Consider the following 17,641-nt stretch of genomic DNA (forward strand, 5'->3'; position numbering starts at 1 on the left):
ATGCATACCCAAGTGCTACACAGATGGTAGGTCACATCCACTGCCTGTGATGCATACCCAAGTGCTACACAGATGGGAGGTCACATCCACTGCCTGTGATGCATACCCAAGTGCTACAGAAATGGGAGGTCACATCTACATCCTAGGAAGCATACCAAAGTTCTACAGATGGTAGGTCACATCCACTGCCTGTGATGCATACCAAAGTGTCACAGATGGGAGGTCGCATCTATTGCCAAGGATTCATTCAAAGTTGGGAAGTCACATCCACAAGTGCTACACAGATGGGAGGTCACATCTACTGCATAGGATGTATACCAAAGTGCCACAGATGGGAGGTCACATCCACTGCCTGTGATGCATACTAAAGTGCTACACAGATGGGAGGTCACATCTACTGCATAGGATGCATACCAAAGTTCTACAGATGGGAGGTCACATCCACATCCTGTGATGCATACCAAAGTGTCACAGATGGGAGGTCACATCCACTGCCTGTGATGCATACCAAAGTTCTACAGATGGGAAATCACATCCACTGCCTAGGATGCATACTAAAGTGCTACAGATGGGAGGTCACATCCACTGCCCAGGATGCATACTAAAGTGTCACAGATGGGAGGTCACATTTACATCCTAGGAAGCATACCAAAGTTCTACAGATGGTAGATCACATCCACTGCCTGTGATGCATACCAAGTGTCACAGATGGGAGATCACATCCACTGCCTCGGATGCATACCAAAGTGTCACAGATGGGAGGTCACATCTACATCCTAGGAAGCATACCAAAGTTCTACAGATGGTAGGTCACATCCACTGCCTGTGATGCATACCAAAGTGTCACAGATGGGAGGTCACATCTATTGCCAAGGATTCATTCAAAGGGTCACAGATGGGAGGTCACATCCACATCCTAGGAAGCATACCAAAGAATCACAGATGGGAGGTCACATCCACTGCCTGTGATGCATACCAAAGTGTCACAGACGGGAGGTCATATCTACATCCTAGGAAGCATACCAAAGTGCCACAGATGGGAGGTCACATCTATTGCCAAGGATGCATACCAAAGGGTCACAGATGGGAGGTCACATCCATATCCTAGAAGCATACCAAAGTGTCACAAATGGTAGGTCACATCCACTGCCTGTGATGCATACCAAAGTGTCACAGATGGGAGGTCACATCCACATCCTGTGATGCATACCAAAGTGTCACAGATGGGTCGTCACATCTACTGCATAGGATGCATACAAAAGTGTCACAGATGGGAGGTCACATCCACATCCTGTGATGCATACCAAAGTGCCACAGATGGGAGGTCACATCTACTGCATAGGATGCATACAAAAGTGTCACAGACGGGAGGTCACGTCTACATCCTAGGAAGCATACCGAAGTTCCACAGATGGTAGGTCACATCCAAATCCAAGGATGCATACTGAAGTGCCACAGATGGTAGGTCACATCTACTACCTAGGATGCATACCAAAGTGTCACAGATGGGAGGTCACATCCACTGTCTGTGATGCATACTAACGTGCCACAGATGGGAGGTCACATCCACTGCCTGTGATGCATACCAAAGGGTCACAGATGGGAGGTCACATCCACTGGCTATGATTAACTCATGAATGGATTTGACTGGTTAAGGTTTGTAGATGCTTGCAATTGACTATCGTGAATAATGTAATTGGCATACACAAGAGACAAAAGTAACAATGTCCTGAGCACATGGTACAATTGATACAGGTAAATACAGCATTTCACTGAATGAGCTCACACAGAGAATTAATCCTTTTCTTCGTTCTTTAGTAGCCTCCTCAATCCAGAATCAATTTATTTTTATTTATCGATCACTTTATGTATCGATCACTTTATAAATACTTTACAAATTTTGTTAAAGGAATTTTTTTTTCCTTTTTCATGACTGAAGCAAATTTTTCAATTGGTTCACCACTACAATTTGTCAAACTTTCTCAACTTAGCTGCCGTACAATATAGATTAATATTCATACCTATACTATTACCTCAATTACACAACAATAGCCTTAGCTGGCGCAAGCCAGAAAATATGACTGTACAAATGTGATCAGCTTGAACCCTGGTAGAATTGCGTCCCAACCTGGCTTGACAGTCTAAACTATAATTCCATTAAGGGGGCTGTTACAGCTCGGCTTTAAACAGACCTGGCCAAATGTGGGAACATGAACGTTTGACAACAACTGTATAAACATACAGGGTAATTTGTTAACTGGTGGGAGAAGCTATAGTTCAGCTTTGATAAAGTGCTGCCATGTGAAACTAGCATATGTATTTGGCAGGATGGGTTTGTTGCAGTGTTTGTCTGACTTGTTCCTAAATAACATTTAGCCTTATACACAGGTGCTGACAAACGGAAGGCTTTGCAAATATCACATATCAATGAGATAAACATGAGTTCTGTCATATGTAGCGGGGGTTTACCTATAACTAGGCAGTCACCATTGAATTGCTAGAGGGCATTGTTTTAACCGAGAAACATTGTTCACACATACATATAGGACACCTCATGATTAGTCATACATTTGTATCATGAGGGTATATCATGGTCATGTTTTAACAAGAGTCCTAGAAAATAAATAGACCATTATTGTCATACCATGCATGTACTGACAAGTTATTGGTAAAAATGTATGCAAAGTCTGTCTATCACTGTGATAGAGTTAATGAAAATGTGAATGTGATGAAATATGTGCAAACCCAAAAATTTCACCTTTGGCACAAATGCAGGGTGCAGACTAAAATTTTCTTAACACCTGTCAGCATGTATAGGATCGACTGGGTAAACGTAAGACAAAATATCTCCAGGCAAAACGTCCCACAGACTTTTATTTTAATTTATATATTTGACAATATCGTTTTAATTCATGCATTGTCTGTAATATGTTACAATCTTGTCATTTGTAATTTAAAATTTCACATTTCATTGTACATTAATTTCTCAGTAATTTCAGTCTGTTAAAACATTGTTCCATAATAAAATCTTAACATATTTCTTCATCGTGCCTACATCGAGTTTATAAGATTATACACTATGAAATTAAACGTCACTTTGAACTTTAGATGGCTGATGCCAGTAATGTACTGGTGCAAAAGCAATAATATATTCAGGTAACTTTGAAGGTACATGTAACCCACATGCATGCAACGTACACATATTAAATCATAATATATATACTCAGCACTGATTGTCATCACATAATTCCATAATGGCAAACATGTTAGTGGAAGAATGTAGTGTAGTGGAAGCTTGGAAAGGTTTGAATGTATAATAAGAAATGAATGACAATATCACCATATTAGTGACGGCAAAATGTATGAACACAATTCCCAGTTCCTTCACACAGCCATGGTCTGTGATGAACACAATTCCCAGTTCCTTCACACAGCCATGGTCTGTGATGAACACAATTCCCAGTTCCTTCACAGAGCCATGGTCTGTGATGAACACAATTCCCAGTTCCTTCACACAGCCATGGTCTGTGATGAACACAATTCCCAGTTCCTTCACAGAGCCATGGTCTGTGATGAACACAATTCCCAGTTCCTTCACACAGCCATGGTCTGTGATGAACACAATTCCCAGTTCCTTCACAGAGCCATGGTCTGTGATGAACACAATTCCCAGTTCCTTCACAGAGCCATGGTCTGTGATGAACACAATTCCCAGTTCCTTCACACAGCCATGGTCTGTGATGAACACAATTCCCAGTTCCTTCACACAGCCATGGTCTGTGATGAACACAATTCCCAGTTCCTTCACACAGCCATGGTCTGTGTGTGATGAACACAATTCCCAGTTCCTTCACACAGCCATGGTCTGTGATGAACACAAATTCCAGTTCCTTCACAAAGCCATGGTCTGTGATGAACACAATTCCCAGTTCCTTCACACAGCCATGGTCTGTGATGAACACAATTCCCAGTTCCTTCACACAGCCATGGTCTGTGATGAACACAATTCCCAGTTCCTTCACAGAGCCATGGTCTGTGATGAACACAATTCCCAGTTCCTTCACAGAGCCATGGTCTGTGATGAACACAATTCCCAGTTCCTTCACAGAGCCATGGTCTGTGATGAACACAATTCCCAGTTCCTTCACAGAGCCATGGTCTGTGATGAACACAATTCCCAGTTCCTTCACACAGCCATGGTCTGTGATGAACACAATTCCCAGTTCCTTCACAGAGCCATGGTCTGTGATGAACACAATTCCCAGTTCCTTCACAGAGCCATGGTCTGTGATGAACACAATTCCCAGTTCCTTCACAGAGCCATGGTCTGTGATGAACACAATTCCCAGTTCCTTCACAGAGCCATGGTCTGTGATGAACACAATTCCCAGTTCCTTCACACAGCCATGGTCTGTGATGAACACAATTCCCAGTTCCTTCACAGAGCCATGGTCTGTGATGAACACAATTCCCAGTTCCTTCACAGAGCCATGGTCTGTGATGAACACAATTCCCAGTTCCTTCACAGAGCCATGGTCTGTGATGAACACAATTCCCAGTTCCTTCACAGAGCCATGGTCTGTGATGAAAACAATTCCCAGTTCCTTCACAGAGCCATGGTCTGTGATTAACACAATTCCCAGTTCCTTCACAGAGCCATGGTCTGTGATGAACACAATTCCCAGTTCCTTCACAGAGCCATGGTCTGTGATGAACACAATTTCCAGTTCCTTCACACAGCCATGGTCTGTGATGAACACAAATCCCAGTTCCTTCACACAGCCATGGTCTGTGATGAACACAATTCCCAGTTCCTTCACAGAGCCATGGTCTGTGATGAACACAATTCCCAGTTCCTTCACACAGCCATGGTCTGTGATGAACACAATTCCCAGTTCCTTCACACAGCCATGGTCTGTGATGAACACAATTCCCAGTTCCTTCACAGAGCCATGGTCTGTGATGAACACAATTCCCAGCTCCTTCACAGAGCCATGGTCTGTGATGAACACAATTCCCAGTTCCTTCACACAGCCATGATCTGTGATGAACACAATTCCCAGTTCCTTCACAAAGCCATGGTCTGTGATGAACAAAATTCCCAGTTCCTTCACACAGCCATGGTCTGTGATGAACACAATTCCCAGTTCCTTCACAGAGCCATGGTCTGTGATGAACACAATTCCCAGTTCCTTCACAGAGCCATGGTCTGTGATGAACACAATTCCCAGTTCCTTCACAGAGCCATGGTCTGTGATGAACACAATTCCCAGTTCTTTCACAGAGCCATGGTCTGTGATGAACACAATTCCCAGTTCCTTCACAAAGCCATGGTCTGTGATGAACAATTCTTTTTAATTCACATTCGTCTCAACACATTCATTGCACTTGTTGATTCGTCCAAATTCACATTTGTTCTAATTCACATTCGTCCCAACACATTCATCCCACAAGTCGATTCCTCTCAATTCACATTCGTCCCAACACATTCATCCCACAAGTCGATTCCTCTCAATTCACATTCGTCCCAACACATTCATCCCACAAGTTAAAGGGGCACCTTCCAGTTAAGCCTAATCTCACAACAAATTTATTTTCTGGATTAAAATAACAATAGATAACAAAAGATAGATTAACATTGTAAACAACATAAACAATAGTGTCCCATGATTCTTTGGTGCAATCCATGGGATTGAGCGGTTCCCCTTTAAATTTATTGTTTACATCCATGTGATGATTTAAATCGACACTGAAGGCAAGTCACTGACTACAGTTGGATAAAATACAAGAAAAGTGTAATTCATAAAACGCACCTAGGAAAGTGTGCTAATGGGACGTTACATGCCGATGCAAACCATGAAATCATTACTTGTGGTTGATTTGAGACAATAGTTTGTTTATTTACACAATGCAGACATTGGAAAGTACAGAACTAAAGTCACTAAAACTACAAGACAATAAAAAAGGGATTAAGGTAGCGAGAAGGTTTTGTGACGTTTTTAAATAAAACATTCTCTGTCTGTTGTCTCGTTCAGAACAGTAATTTAGGTTATATATATCAAAAGACTAAGTATAGAGGTGCAAGTTCGCATAAACTGGACAGACATTGTTTACATAATTATCACGTGACATCAAAAATGGCGAACCTTGTAAAAATGACTAAGTACGCGATTGCGAGAGCACACTGCGGAATTTCCTGGTGAAATTTAAGTTAAGCATTGTCCGTAATCAAGTCCATTGAAATGCGTCTCCGATAATCAAAAGACCTATTATTCCGATTTCTATGCAGGTTTGTTTTTTTGTCCCCAAATTATTTCATACTTGGCACCTTTAACAGACTATTATTCTGTGACAAAGCATTTTCTTTAAAAACCCAGACATATTTCGCACCATCATTATCTTTTGAACGATAACTGCGAGTTTGAATGTCCTAGTCTGAACGCACTTGATTTGGCGGCGGTCCCAATGAGTCGTTCTCGATCAAAACTTCAACTCGAGAAAAACGCGAAAAACAGTTCTGGTTAATAAAACACTGTAGATTTGCTGCATTATTATAAATATACACTTAAAATGGCCAAACATATTAACCACTGATATCATAGAACTCATAAAGAGTGTCAGATAATGAATAATTTCAAGCTCGAGCGCAAAAAATGAAGAAAACTGCTGGCATTTGAGTCCGTACTCCAGGAACGTTCGGGTTTTCCATTGTTATGCAAACGAACAACGAAGGATAATCCTCTGACAAACATTACTGTCCCACTGTACACGCTGACAGTTTACAAACAAGCTAATCCTTCAAGTGTCTCAGATAAGACATCTAATAAAACGGTTTTCATGGTGAAACAAAATGGCCGATGTTTGAAAAAAAATTGCTGTGTCAGAGTGCGACACTGAGTGGCAGATTTTTCTTTGCCTCGTCTGTCAACGCTTTCTTTCTTTTCTTCGCCATTGCGTTAGAAAAAAAATGTATTAGTAAAATAGAATATTGACTTGGAAAATAAAACTATTTAAAAGAAAGTTGTGCAAAGTTGCAGTACTCCTTTCGCACAACCTCCCGCCCGCTTCCGCTTTCCAATCACCTTTTTCTCTCGCTTTTGCGACCGCTTGTTGAATTCGACCGGACAATTTCCGCTTTATTTTTGACCGTGCAAACCCCGAAATATCACCGCCCACCTGCTCGCTCACGCGCATTTAAAATTCGGACTAACAGAATAATTTCCGAGATTCACATTGTCTTATAATTGTCTTTCTGGTTTTTATACATGTTGAACAGCTGACAAAAGTTCAAATACTTTTTGTTTTAACTATATATAATTATATGCACGCAACCTGACCCTTTGACCTCGATTTGGCTTGGACTGAATATTTTATTTTAAACAATATTCTGATTTGTGGGCTGAAACCCCAAATAATTAATCAAATATTATTATTTTAATATATATTTTATTTTACATCGCAAAACTAAACCATGCCCAAAGCTAGAGTTGTTCGCGGTGAAACAACCGCATTGAAGACGATGCAACTTCAGCTAGCCATTTCTTACCTTGAAATAAAAAAAATAAAAATTCGAAGAGCATCGGGGAAAATATTAATAATCATCCTTATCAATCGCTTGCTTTATTTTATTCCAATCCATGAAATTCACGATTTTTTTTTACATTTGTTGGCAACTTCCGCGCTAAAAATGATTGAAAATGTGGGTGTGGTTATTTTGCAAAGTCCTGTTGATAATACGGACAAATATGGTTCTGTGACCCAGTTCGTGCTCCGATCAGGTGACTCTCAGCCAATCAATGATCTTGTAACAAAGCATATTTGACGCTAATTGAAGGGTCGTCGTACAATCCAATCACCGGCGTTGATTCACATAGTTGTTTGTGCTGTGACAGGCTTCAAAATTATTCGCTGAAAAACATATATTTTGACAAACTGATGGAATTTGACCTTAGTTCAAAAAGAAAATACTAGGCTAAGATACATTAGAGCTCACGCGAATAAGTTTTCTCTGCAAGTTGTGAAATAAAGTAAACCAGAGTAGCGTCGATGATTTTCAGCCCTGAAGGACTTTGAATTGTTCATCGACTGGCCACCAAATAGTTATGGCTATAACTAAATTTGACACGTTTTTCATTTAAGCCCAATAAATTATTCATACATGTCAAGCTCTGTTCGATTTTTTCAGGGCATGTGGATGTTTTTAATCGAAAATATTTTTTGTGGGAACACTTTTGCGGTACGTATACGGTATAGACCGAGCTCATTCAATGATGACTTAATTTTAAAAATTGAATGTCAAATTTTACCAGACGTGGACCGATGTGGATTCGATATCGTTATTTTTGGAATTAATCACTAACATTTCCTCGTTTCTCTGCTCTGTCAAAAGGAGTTACCTAGGCTTTTTTCACGTAACTGTCTCATTAAAATAAAAATAAAAATATTACATCTAGAACAAGCACCCAAAATACGTAACAAGAAGTCCCAGTTCAGTTGCTTTCACGATACAAGTGTAATACAGCTATTAGATTTGAAGTGTCGTTCAGAATGTAATAATAGTTAATACTAGTTGTATGTTCACACTTTACTACCAAAACCACCATTTCGACCACCCATGTGCCCGTTTTCAGTGTTTGGGTGAGCGGTCAATGTTTTCAATGAGAATAGAAGAGAATAGAATAGAATAGATTTATTCCACCAGAAAAAAGAGACAATTGTACAGGGAACTTTATCTGAATGAATAATAATAATATATATATTATTCCTGGTGGGGACCAGAGAGGTAGTTCTAGCAGAACTAATCTAGTCCCTGGCCCCAAAACCATACTCAACTGTTAAAATATACGTTGTTGTGAATAGTGATACACAAAAAAAATTATATTGTTAAGTTAAAAATAAATAAATAAATACATAATTAAGTAAGTAAAGAGACTACAAACTCTCATAATCAATAATAATGAAGAAAACAAAAATAGACAATACTAATACATATACTACAATAATGCAAGTATTTATACATTAGTTAAAAGATATTTTTTTAATGCCGTTTTGAACGAGTTTCGTAAAGTTAATGTTTTTAACGAAGTTGGGAGCTTATTCCAATGTTTTACAAGAGAAAATGTCAGACTTTTCTTAGTTGAACTTAAATTAATTTGTGGTGTGGCAAGTTTCTCAGAGGTTACTGATCGTGTATTGTATGGATGTGATATTGATAAGGCGTAATGATCCAGAGAGTGTGCATGGCGGCCATTTTTCAAATCGTATGCAAATAAACATGTATTGTACTTACATAATTTATACACATCAAGAATGCCAAGTTGCAGGAAAAGTGGTGTGGTACTTGCTCGAAAATGAGAGAAAGAAATTAATCTGACAAACTTTTTTTGTAATTTAAAAATTGGATCAATATATGTGCTAAAAGTGTGTCCCCATATTTCTATACAATAAGCAATGTGTGGGAGAATCAACGAGTTGTAAAGTAATATCATAATGGATTTTGGTAAATAATGCCTCAAGTATGAGATTATCCCAATTGTTTTACTGATTTTTTTAACAATGTTATCGATATGGGGTCTCCAACAAAGTGTTGAGTCAAGCGTGACACCTAAATAAACAGCTGACGACACCATTCTTAATGACAAATCATCAATTGATAATACGCCCTCAATAGTTGTTTTTCTTTGAGCTGTCTGAAAAATCATGAAATTTGTTTTGTCAATGTTTATAGTTAATTTATTTGATTTACACCAGGTAGCAACTTTATTTAATTCAATATTAAGTGTGTGAAGGTTTACAGAACGGTCTTTTACGGAATAAAATAGACTGGTGTCATCAGCAAATAGTCTGAATGACAAAAGGGGGGATGATCGAGAAATGTCATTAATATAAACTAAAAAAAGAAGAGGGCCTAGGATTGACCCTTGTGGTACCCCTGTGGAAATAGTTTCACAGTCAGAATCATTGTTTTTAGTACTGACATATTGTTGCCGACCGTCCAAAAAAGTTTTAAACCAGTTCAAAGTTGACCCTCTAATCCCATATTGTTGTAGTTTAGCTAGCAAAATACTGTGATCAATGGTATCGAAAGCTTTTCTCAAATCTATAAAAGCACCAAGTGTGACAAAACCTTCATCTATTCTTTTTGAGATTTCAGCTGTGAGATCAGCTAAGGCGAGTTTAGTGCTATATTGCTTTCGGAACCCGTACTGATTTTCTGAAAGAATTTTAAATTTGTCCATAAAGCCACACAACTGTTTATTGGCGAATGATTCGAATAGTTTGCTGAAGACAGGTAAAACGGAAATCGGCCTGTAGTTTCCAACTTCATAAGCACACCCTTTCTTGAAAATGGGAGTCACCCGTGCTTTTTTCAGTTTGTCAGGGAATACACCTTTCGGCAAGGAACAATTTATAATATAGGCGATTGGTTCGGCAATATATTCAGCAGCCACTTTCACAAGTTTTGGGTGAATACCGTCATAACCAACGGATTTACGAATGTCAAATTTGTCAATTTCATTTACGACATCGTGTGCACAGACAGGGCGAAAGAAAAATGACTCTGATTGTCTGTTGCCAAGGTAGTCATTAAAATTGGTGTTACAGGTAATCTCCGAAGCAAGCTTTGGGCCAATGTTAACAAAGTAAGAATTGAACAAATGTGCAATATCCTTACTGTTTGTAACAAATTCATCTGGTTTGGTGGTTGATTTTAATTTTTGAGGGGTTCCAGCTTTGCACATGTTTCCATTCATTATTTCATTAATGGCCTGCCATGTTTTATTATTATTGCCAGCGGAGGTGCAAAATCTGTCATGAAAATACGACTTTTTGGCAGCTTTCAACAGTTTACAGAGAATATTACGGTACTTTTTATACTGATTATGTACTATTGAGCTGACAGAATGTCGTTTTGTTTTAGAAAATAGTTTGTGTTTATTTTTAATAGAGACAAGCAGTCCCTTAGTAATCCAGGGCTTTTTGAGTGATTTGGACGAAAAACGAGTTTTAATCCTTGGGACATGTTTAGCGACAACGTTGTTAAACAGTTTGTAAAAGGCGTCGTAGGCCAAATTTGGATCTGATATTTCATAAATTGGTATCCATGACGTTTTTGCAACATCCGCTTTGAATGATTCAGGATTAAACAAAGAAAAGTCATGTTTGTAACTATTTGTTGGATTTGTGTTAAATATATGACGTAAATGTTTAAAAACAGCAAAAATTGGAAAATGATCACTAAGATCCGCCTCTAGGGTACCGGCTTCAATAAAATAATCAAAAAAATTCATAAGACAGTGATCTATTGTTGTAGATGTTGATTCGGTTACTCTAGTTGGAGAGTGTATAATTTGTTGAAAATTATTGGCATTGAGAACTGTGTCATAGCATAGACCCTCTAAAAGAGGGTCTATGGTCATAGGCAGCATGCGCATTATTGCTGCTAGCAACATCAATGTTGACATCGCCAAGAAAAATACATTTTTTATTGGCACAAAAAGTTTCAAGACAATGCTCAAAACTATCAAGGAAATCTTGCACAGAGGTATTGGGCTTACGGTAAATTACACCTATTATAACTTGTTTGTTGTCCAATGTAGTTTCAACAAATAAACACTTACAATGACTTAGAATAACTGAGTCAATAACAGTATAAGGCAACGATTCGTGTATATAGAGACCAACACCACCTCCTGAAGTAGATGTACGGCAATTTGAAATAAAATTGTAAGATGGCAGATTATAAATTGAGGTGTCAGAATTACTGTGCAACCACGTCTCACTGAGACAATGACTGAAAATTTCATTTTCAGAAGGTGTAAAAGAGTTGAAAGGTCGTCAAAATGTGCACTAATGGATCTAACATTCAAATGTAAGGCAGAAAAGGAATTTACTGACAATGACTCACTGTTGTTAAATTGTTAAATGAGCGAGCGAGCGAAAAAAAAAACGCGATTAAAATGCGGTTGGTTTCCGGTCGGACAAGACCGCGTGGTCGGAAATTAAGCGATAAGCGGTCGATGTAAAAGCGGAAGGTTGGGCGAAATGAGTACTGTATGACCATGTTTCTCCGACGAAGTCACGACTGACAATAATGCTGACAATGGACGTTAGATAAACACGCATTGTTTGCAACTGGAAGCTTATCACCCGTTATATCAGAATCGTCAACAACAGAGTATACAGATAAGATGTTATCATTTAATTCCTTCCAAAGATAAACACTATGCAAATATCCACGAAACGGCAGTTGTAGTCTTTTCTGCTAGTGTTTTAAAACACTAATTTGAGCAACGTTATTTCGCAATTTCGATCTTTTGTAAACCTGGGGTGATGTATCAAGGTCTAAAGTAACCGTTTTATCAATTTTTGAAAAATCAAGAAAAAAGTGAAAATTTCCCTTCTTGCTACCTTAACAGTAAAAGATAAAAAGTGCATACAAATTACAAAATTACGTTTACAACTTACAAGATTCACTGTCCATTAACATTCAAAAATACATTACAATTCACCAACAATTACACTATGGTGTGCTGCGTTTTTTTGTGTGGTTAAGAGAATTTGTGAGTAACAGAATTCCTTGCTTAAAAGAGATTAACAGTAAGAGGACAACAAGTGCATACAAATTAGAAAATTAATTCTAATTTTATTAACTAATACTAGTAACAACACATTGTGTGTACAATGTACACTGTACGTGTATTTCTATTTATTAACTAATAGTAGTAACAACATGTTGCGTGTACGGTGTATTTGTATTTATTAACTAATACTAGTAACAACACGTTGCGTGTACGGTGTATTTGTATTTATTAACTAATACTAGTAACAACACATTGTGTGTACGGTGTATTTGTATTTATTAACTAAGGCTACACCGACTTAATTTTACGGATGACATCCGCACGTGCATTAGTTTTCGACTGTTCTCAAACAGATCAGATTTCTGTCTGGAACTTGCCGACTCATATTGTCGTAAAGCGCCGACTTGTCGTAAAACTTGTTTTGGACTACCTCAAAACCAAACTCGCACAGTTAGATGTGCGTTACGTAAAGCGCAAAGACCTATGGGAAGGAGATTGTCTCAAAACATGCCAATTTTGTCATAAATGATCCAACATGGCGACCACACCACCAAAATACATGAGCATAAAAGTTCAGAGGTAAAACGGAGGGATTGTTGTAGACTGGTACGCAATTGACGTTGGCCAGGGAGATGTGACGTTTACACAGCTATATGGGAAATCGGTAGCGGCAAGCGAGTTTCGCCCAGAAAACTTTAAGGACATATTGTCCAGAGCTGTCCTGCGTTTCTTCTGCTATGATGAGAGAAATGGGAGAGGAGTGGAGGTGTATGGGGGCCTAAAAGTTGGTCAGGCAACAAGTCAGTTCGGTTGCTTTGTCCGCATTGAAGTCGACAAAACTGCAACGAAAGCAGCTGAAGCTCCTCGGCCGAAGTCCCCTTTCGGGTGAAGAAAAGTTTCTTATTTTTTTTTTTCCATTTTCTGATTTGAATAATTTGCTTGCACACACAGTCAGTAATAATTTGATCATACATGTATGACAAATTTTCATCAAGATACATATACAAAATTTTCTGCATCCAAATTGTTGTTGACTCTCTGTTGGTGTTTTTTTTTCAATACCGACCCTCTTATAATTTGTTACATAGTTGAAGTAGTTCTAGAGCATTTGTGTCTACACTTAGTCTATCTGAAGTGTCACTTTAAAAGCTGTAGTTTGAATGTCAAAGAAGTTATTTTCCAGGTTGCTGTTGACAAACTTATTGTTCATTTTTAATTCAATTTTTTGTTTCAATACAACACAGTAAGTTTTTCTTTATTATTGAGCTGATGTGTATGCCTTTGGCAACATCTGCCTTATCCTTTTGCCTTTTCAAAATCAAAGGTGATGATACCTGTGACAGTAATACAGTACAAGATATGTACATCAACATGTGCCTCCTACAAATAAAGTTGTAATGTAGTTCAATTCGTAATAACAGCTCCGTAGTCCTGTGGTTTTAGCAGGATTTTTTTTTTTTGGCAGGATTTTTTTTTTTTCGCCCTCTCACATTAGTTTTGTGGTCTTCAGAGGATGTCATCCTTAAAATTAAATCAGTGTGGCCTAATACTAGTAACAACATGTTGCGTGTACGGTGTATTTATTAACTAATACTAGTAACTAAATGTGTGTATGGTGTATTTGTATTTATTAACTAATACTAGTAACTCAATGTTGTGTGTAGTGTATTTGTATTTATTAACTAATACTAGTATTATATATATAAACTCAATGTGGTGTGTACGGTGTATTTGTATTTATTAACTAATACTAGTAACAACACATTGTGTGTACGGTGTATTTGTATTTATTAACTAATACTAGTAACAACACATTGTGTGTACAGTGTATTTGTATTTATTAACTAATACTAGTAACTCAATGTTGCGTGTATGGTGTATTTATTAACTAATACTAGTAACTCAATGTTGCGTGTATGGTGTATTTGTGTTTATTAACTAATAACTTGTAAGTTGCATGTACACGTATTTGTATGAATGTTATGAATTACTGGCAACAGAAGGTGTCGACTGCCAGTCACTGTTTGTTACACATTATAGTTCCACTGTACTTGGAGATGAATACTTGCATATAACTCACATTTCAATTTCTTTTGAGCTTTCCATCATTCGCTACTTCTCACAAAATGGGTCTGACTCTAGATTTTTAGAGCTGAATAGACGACGGAGTGCTTCGTTTCTGTAGTAAAATTGATGATTTGAATGGTATAACAACTGTTACTAGAAACCGTGGTATAACCAAACGTCGGCAGAAACAGAATGGCGTAACGAACAATTACGCATGCCAGTGTTTGACGAGCATGTGAACAGTTTGTTGTTTGTATCTTTTTGTGCTTACTAGGCGAGTTATAGTAGTGGGCTAACCTTAAAGAGCAAGATATATGGGTCTCATATAAACAAAGATGGTGACTTTGGCTGTTAAGCAGATCAACGGGTACAAACTGAGACATTACCAAGTTTTAATTAGGACTCACCGGCGGTGCAAGTCAAACCTCATACTTAATTGTTATTTTCATCAGAAGAGCGCATTGGATTGTGGGAAAATCAATGTTTATCAACACAAATGTCACACATGCGCAGCGCAACGATCACCGCCCTTTAAATCTGGCAAATCGACTTGTGGGAGGAACGTGATTTGGGACGAATTGACCGTCCTCCGTACATGCATGTACATTACGATCATAGAAGGGTATGAACACATTACTCCAAGGCACAGCTAATTGTCGTTCACTGTATGAACCCCGGGTATGAACACATTACTCCAAGGCACAGCTTATTGTCGTTCACTGTATAAACCCCGGGTATGAACACATTACTCCAAGGCACAGCTTATTGTCGTTGACTGTATAAACCCCGGTATGAACACATTACTCCAAGGCACAGCTTATTGTCGTTCACTGTATGAACCCCGGTATGAACACATTACTCCAAGGCACAGCTTATTGTCGTTCACTGTATGAACCCCGGTATGAACACATTACTCCAAGGCACAGCTTATTGTCGTTCACTGTATGAACCCTGGGTATGAACACATTACTCCAAGGCACAGCTTATTGTCGTTCACTGTATGAACCCCGGTATGAACACATTACTCCAAGGCACAGCTTATTGTCGTTCACTGTATGAACCCCGGGTATGAACACATTACTCCAAGGCACAGCTTATTGTCGTTCACTGTATGAACCCTGGGTATGAACACATTACTCCAAGGCACAGCTTATTGTCATTCACTGTATGAACCCCGGGTATGAACACATTACTCCAAGGCACAGCTTATTGTCGTTGACTGTATAAACCCTGGGTATGAACACATTACTCCAAGGCACAGCTTATTGTCGTTCACTGTATAAACCCTGGGTATGAACCTCTTTACTCCAAGGCACAGCTTATTGTCGTTCACTGTATGAACCCTGGGTATGAACACATTACTCCAAGGCACAGCTTATTGTCGTTGACTGTATAAACCCTGGGTATGAACACATTACTCCAAGGCACAGCTTATTGTCGTTCACTGTATGAACCCTGGGTATGAACACATTACTCCAAGGCACAGCTTATTGTCGTTCACTGTATAAACCCTGGGTATGAACCTCTTTACTCCAAGGCACAGCTTATTGTCGTTCACTGTATGAACCCTGGGTATGAACACATTACTCCAAGGCACAGCTTATTGTCGTTCACTGTATAAACCCCGGGTATGAACACATTACTTCAAGGCACAGCTTATTGTCGTTCATTGTATGAACCCTGGGTATGAACACATTACTCCAAGGCACAGCTTATTGTCGTTCACTGTATGAACCCTGGGTATGAACACATTACTCCAAGGCACAGCTTATTGTCGTTCACTGTATGAACCCTGGGTATGAACACATTACTCCAAGGCACAGCTTATTGTCGTTCACTGTATGAACCCCGGGTATGAACACATTACTTCAAGGCACAGCTTATTGTCGTTCATTGTATGAACCCTGGGTATGAACACATTACTCCAAGGCACAGCTTATTGTCGTTCACTGTATGAACCCTGGGTATGAACACATTACTCCAAGGCACAGCTTATTGTCGTTCACTGTATGAACCCTGGGTATGAACACATTACTCCAAGGCACAGCTTATTGTCATTCACTGTATGAACCCTGGGTATGAACACATTACTCCAAGGCACAGCTTATTGTCGTTCACTGTATGAACCCTGGGTATGAACTCCCGGTATGAACACATTCATTTAATCACTGACACAACACGCCAAATTATAAATGACGTCACACATTACACATAAATTACATTGCTTGCATTGTACGATCTGTTTAGATGTGGGATATTCTGACCCAATGCTGGATAATAAACAGCCGTACGGATATATAATATACTGAAACAGGACATCACTAGAAAAATAAAACAGTTCAGTACCAAGAACAACAAACATTACACTGAAATTCTGTTATGAGTAATCATCCGACACAGCATTTCCTTTCTATTATATAAACTTTCTACTTGTTCGCTCCTTGTGTAAAATTCAAAATTCCAAGGATAAGGAATATTCACAGCTGTTACATTACCTCATTTGTATGTGCTAAACCAAACAATGCTCGTATTCGTCTTAGATAATATCGTTAATACACCCGAATGGTTGGAAACAGGCACTGAGGCAGCCAAGATAACTTGTCTTTGGCGTACAAAACAACGAACTGTCACGTGATCGTGAGGTAATTTATGCAAGTGAAAGGGTGAAAGGTGAACGGTGAACTCGAGGTTGGGGTTGATGTCGGAGGTGGCTATGGAAATAATCAAGTGCCTGAATCACAGTTGTTGCTACATTAATTCCATTACACACTATCTATATACCACGGTTTACCAAACGCCCTTATTATTATTATTAAAATATTAAAAATCAGGAATTTGAATCATACTATACTAATTATGCAATTACGAGAGGAAAGATACATTTCGTAGCAGGATGTACCGTGAAATACATTTAGAATTATAGAATTGGTATACAAGTTAATTACGTATTTGTACGGGGGTTCTCTATTTGAGAAGTATGTTGAGGACAT

The 17,641-nt window shown here is 38.7% G+C and overlaps 1 protein-coding gene across 1 annotated transcript in view; it reads right to left on the reverse strand.

Moving 5' to 3' along the window:
- LOC144364068 (uncharacterized) overlaps window positions 1–17,310 on the reverse strand; it is a 100,018-nt gene extending 82,708 nt beyond the window's left edge. Inside the window, exon 1 of the mRNA XM_085496169.1 lies at window positions 17,147–17,310. The gene's annotated coding sequence lies outside the window, so the exon portion shown is untranslated. The remainder of the gene's footprint in view (window positions 1–17,146) is intronic.
- Window positions 17,311–17,641: the final 331 nt, after the last annotated feature.

The sequence above is a fragment of the Saccoglossus kowalevskii genome, chromosome 2 (genome assembly GCF_978046115.1).
Source record: "Saccoglossus kowalevskii chromosome 2, keSacKowa6.1, whole genome shotgun sequence".
In the NCBI taxonomy this organism is placed as follows: Eukaryota; Metazoa; Hemichordata; class Enteropneusta; family Harrimaniidae; genus Saccoglossus; species Saccoglossus kowalevskii.